Here is a 5,705-nt window from a genome sequence, read left to right on the forward strand (position 1 = left end):
TGCAACTGATATATCAACAGCTAGGGGCAAATCAACAAACCGAGGATTATTACACTGTCAGCAACATACTATCAGTAGAACATGCTGAAATTGAACACCAGAGAACAAAGAAGAGGATCACGGTCAGGGGAGACAAATTGAGGCCTTACAAGCACCAACCACCATAAAAGAAAGCCTCAATGTCAAGCTAGTGACAATAAAAGAGCGCTCCATGGGAGGCAACCCATGCTTTAAGATTCATGTCATTTTAAATTCAATAAGTTATGATCATTTGAGCATGAAGTCTTTTCTCTTTTCATGAACATGTCCATTGACTGCATGCACTGTTATGAAACATATACTAAGTTTGGTGTGCCTCCAAGCACACTAAACCAATGTCACAAAGAATTTCGTTTCACATGCTTAAAATGTCTTGATAAAGCATATGGGCAAACACTAAGTTGGTGTTCACGTAGCTTCATGAAAATTTGAAACTCATGCATCAATAATCATACAATTGTTATTTTCCAAAACCTTATAAATAGAAAAAAATTATTATTCGGTAATGAAGGCATTAATTGTGATGTACCCTTTGACAAGAAACGAGTTTGGTGTGTATCATACTTTGATGCACCGATTTAAGAAACAAGAGACTCATTTTCTTTATACATTACCAAACATTAAGTTTGGTGTCCTCCAAAGAGAGTGTCACGGTTCAAATGAGATAAGAATTGATGTTTCACATAGTGTTACTAAAAAGAACATTCTTGCTACGGTTGGATAAGACTAATGTATGTTGTCTTGTTGCAATGACTAGGAAGTCAAAGAATCTTCAATGAAAAAGACAAGACAAAGGAAAGCATAGCATAAGGACAAAATCCCATCACATGCTTCAAGAAAGAAATCTGCCACTCCTTGAGAATGATCACGGCAAAGGCTAGGGAAGGAGCAAATTTTGTCCTCATTCATCCTTACATGCACACCTTTGATCCCCATAGTGTCTAATTGCATCCTAGCCCTTCATTGCTCATTTAAAAACATACCACCTTCAAGCCATGCACATGACCGAATCACTCCAACCTTAGAAACTTCATTCCTTTCATCACTCCTCAACATAACAAGCTCGGCTCAACATTTCTCCTACTTTAAACTCCAACCAACTTCTCTTCATCATTTCTTGTCATAGCAAATCCGGTCTCAATTTCTTTTTGCTCTAAACACACATCAAACTCTCCAACATTCTTCACACTCTTTCTCAACCAACCAAGTGACCATGGCCTCCTCCTCAAGAACCAAACGAAGAAAAGGAAAAGATCCCATAGTGGAGGAAGACACACATGAATATGACCAACGGAGGTTCAAGTCTTGGTTTCATCAAATGCAAATTCAATGGATGAACGAGAAAAAAATCTATCCTGAAATTCCATTCTTGTTGCCGGATGATGGATGTCAAGAAATGAAGAACAAAATCCGGAAGAGGAGGTGGGAAGAACTTGCATCACCAGCCACCCGAATCAATGCCAATATCATAAGAGAGTTCTATGCAAATGTCCCAAGGCTTGATATGCGTGAGCCCCCAACGTACAAGAGCTATGTGCGAGGGGTGGAAGTAGACTTTAGCCCGGATGCAATCAAAAAAGTCTTGAAACTAAAGTCAGTCCGCTTTGATGAACCGGGATACCAACAAAGATTGAATGAGGATCAGGATTATGAAGAGATTGTGAGAGACATTTGTTTTGAGAACTCAGAGTGGGAAGGAGATAACAAGAACAGATACAAGTTCCTGAAGAGATGTAACCTCACTCCGGAAGCAAAAGGATGGTATGAGTTGATGAAAAGATCAATTCTGGGCACAGTAAACACCTCAGAAGTTAACAGGGAGAGAGCCGTGATGCTGCATTGTATCATGGTGGGTGGAGAGATAAGAGTTCATGAAATCCTTGCAAAAGACATTCAAAAGCTGGCTGAAAAGAATTCGACCGGATCTTGGTTGTACTATCCAAGTACCATTTGGAGGTTGTGTGCAAAGGCTAAAGTTCCATTGGAAGAGGAGAATCCAATGTGGTTAAGCCAAGGCATGCCCATAACCATTGAACGAATGATGATGCCCCTTGAAGCACATCAAGGCCGAAGACCACATGGAGGAAGGGAAAGAGAAGAGCCAATGGAAGAAGATGAGCCACACATAGAAGAAGAGCCACAAGAGGAGGAGGAACAGCCACACTTTTTCCCACATGGTAATATGGATATGACTCAAATGCAAGAAGCAATAGGAAGATTGTCTCAACAGTACACGAGAATCCAAGAAAGGCAAGAGGAATACCATTCTCTGTACATGAAGAACCAACAAGCACAAGAAGAAAGAGAGCTAAGAATAATGAGCAAACAAAGTGAATTCGAGTCAAGATTCCTTGTGATGCAAGAAGAACATGCTTTTCAATCTCATGAATCTTTTGGGAAGTTGGAACAAATGCAAGCTGAAAGTTTGAAGGCTTTCAAGGAGTTCACAACACTCCAAGATGCAAGGTATGAAGTACAAGCCGATTACAACATCAATAGCCAAATCAAACTGAACTATATTGGAGAACATTTGCACAACATGGATCCGGCGTTCCCAACCTTTGATGAATTCTTCAAAAAGAGAAGTGAGGTAGAAGTAAGCAGGGCTATGAGACTTGAAGATAGAGTGGAAGAGGCTATGAATAAGGCTGGCTTTTGGCAAGATCAACAGACACCAAACACGGATGGTGGGAACAATATCAGCCAAGTATATGAAAGGAGAAAGAAAAGGCATGACAAATGAAAGGTGGACTTGCTCCTTGTTCAAAGAAAAAAGCATGCATTCTATCTGTTCTAAGTTGTCTTTGCATTTCTAAGTAGTCCTTTTTAATTAAAAGTCTTTGCATTATGTTTGTTTCTTTCAAAATAAGTAGGCTAGTTTTTGTGTTTGCTTGTGTGTTCATTTTCACTTGACAAGAAGCATGTGTTGTCCACTGCACCTTTAAATTCAATAAAAGAACAGTTTGAATGTGAAGCAAGATGGTTTCTGTTAGATAGAAGTAGAATAAAAGTAAGTGATGGTATGTGTGTGATTGTACAGTAGCTCACTTTTAGTGAATAAAGAGCCAGGATATCCCCTCCTAGCCTATTTTAACTAGTCTTTTTCTTTTGTTTTCATTAGAATTATGCACTTTCTTGAGCTACAAGCAAGCTAATTGAGTAGATTTTCATGTTTCCCTTGATTGAATCAACCATATATGAATTCATGCCATTTCATGAGGTTTTATGCTATATTTGTTGCATATTATGAAAGAATGAATATCTCATGATTATGAGCATAGCTTTGATGTGTTTGGTTGATTAATGATAGGTGAAGAAAGCTTGGAGAAAGGTTGAAACAAGAAGGAATGGCTAGGAGTGAAGAGAGGACAATGGAATAAGTGAAATTGAACCAGGAAGCAAGAAGCTGGACCTAAAGTTAGCATCAAACTTTTGCACAAACTTTTGGTTGAAAAGTTAGCCCCAACGTTAGCCCCCTAACTTGGAGGCTAACGTTGGAACTTGAAAATTCTCCCTTGGGCTCCAAAAGTTTGCGCCAACGTTAGCCCCCTAACTTTGAGGCTAACGTTGGCACATGAATTTCTCCCCTGGGCACCAAAAGTTTGCGCCAACGTTAGCCCCCTAACTTGGAGGCTAACGTTGGCATGAGAAACTCCTCCCTGGCTACCTAACGTTTGCGCCAACGTTAGACCCCTAACTTGGAGGCTAACGTTGGCACATGAAAATATAAGGGAGAGGAGCAAAAGTTTGCGCCAACGTTAGACCCCTAACTTGGAGGCTAACGTTGGCGCATGAGTGCACTAGAAAGGGCCAACGTTGGAGCCAAAGTTAGACCCCTAACTTTGGCACCAACGTTGGTATCAGCAAAATATGCTAGCTGATATGAAAAGTTGGGGCCAAAGTTAGACCCCTAACTTTGGCTCAAACTTTTGGTCCAACTTTAGCAAAACTCCAAACCGGTTCAATTGGTTCACTTCGGTTCTTCTCCAAACTTCAAGAGCAATCAACCAAGGCCTCTTTCAACCCAATTCCACCAAGAGCAAAGGCCCAACTCAAGGTTTGAAGATCATTTTTGAAAGTGTATAAATAGGATAGAATTCAAGTTCTTCGGGGAGCTTTTCCGGAAGAGTTTTTCTTTGGAATTTTCATAGCTTTTGGCATAGAGTGATCTTTAATTTCTTTGTTTTCATTGCTTTCAATTTCAATTACACTTGTCTTGGATCTTGGATTGGAGAATTGAAGAAATTCTATTTCAATCTCAATCTTGGATCTCTCTCTTTCTTTACTGTTAATTGAATTTCAATTCCGGTTAATTGCTCTTCATCTATTCTCTTTGCAATTTACAATTCCCTTGCAATTGTTCTTATTGGATCTAGGAAGGCATTGAGATCTAGACTTAGTTTTCTAGTCTCTGGGTCCTGAGATCCAAATCTCCAATTTACATTCTGTTTCTTGCTTTCCATGTTCATTTACTTTTCTGCTATAAGATCCGATCCAATCCCAACTCCATTTTACTCTTCTGTTTGATGCAATTTAACTTTTCCTTGTTTAATTTCTGCAAATCCACGCCCCAATCCCCTTTACATTTCAAGCAATTTACATTCCTTGCACTTTAAGATTCCGCAATTTACATTTCTTGCACTCTAAGTTTCTGCCATTTAATTTCTTGTTCCTTAAGATTCAGCAATTTAATTTCCTGCTCTCTTTACTTTCATGCAATTTACTTTCTGCAAATCACAAATCACCCAACCAACACTTGATTCGCTTGAATAAATCAACCACTAAGCTAAAATTGCTCAATCCTTCAATCCCTATGGGATCGACCTCACTCCCGTGAGTTTTTATTACTTGATGCGACCCGGTACACTTGCCGGTTAGATTAGTGTGTTTTGGGAGAAATTTATTTTTTCTCCAAAATACTCATCAATTAGTGAGCCTTTGCCACCCTCTTTGTTCAATCTTCTCCCGAATCTGTGGGCACTCGTCTTCATTGAATTGGAAGGTTAACTCGGGCAGTATCTTTTTGAGCTTTATCCGCTCAAATTCTCGTTCATGAAAGGCAATTTTGAATCTCTTCTCATCAAAAGGAATGCTCTCCATTGGTTCCTTCCTCTTTTGCCTCTTGGAGCTTGATGCTGCCATGAATGAAGTTAATGCGAAAAGGGTGTAGTGAAGGGAAGAAATGTAGGATTTAGAGAGTGGGAAGTTGAAGAACTAGTTGCTGAAAAGTGAAGTGCAAGGGATAGGAATTTCGAATGTGGAGATGGTGCGGATTGGATCCACTTATATAGAGAAGTGATGAGTGGATGAATGGTGTGGATTAATGGAGTGGTTGCTTGATGGACGATTGGGGTTGTGCATGGATAAAGGACAAGGATCACCACTTTACGATGGAGATTGCTCGGTCTTCAAGGGTCTCATTCTTTTCAATATTGCATGTCAACATTTTCCAATGCTTTCCCTTTTTAGAACAAGTGTGTAGTCCCTCCTTTGGTGGTGTCCGAGCCCTTTTCATTTAGTTGTCCAATCAATCCCCTTCAATGCTCCTCTCCCTTTCTCTATAAAGATAGAATAAGAAAGGTAAGAATTAATAATAAAAAAAACAATTTAAACTTTACGGCTAGAATAGTAAAAAGAGAAAAAGGATTTGTTTATTTATGAACTCC

The sequence above is a fragment of the Arachis hypogaea genome, chromosome 18 (genome assembly GCF_003086295.3).
Source record: "Arachis hypogaea cultivar Tifrunner chromosome 18, arahy.Tifrunner.gnm2.J5K5, whole genome shotgun sequence".
In the NCBI taxonomy this organism is placed as follows: domain Eukaryota; kingdom Viridiplantae; phylum Streptophyta; class Magnoliopsida; order Fabales; family Fabaceae; genus Arachis; species Arachis hypogaea.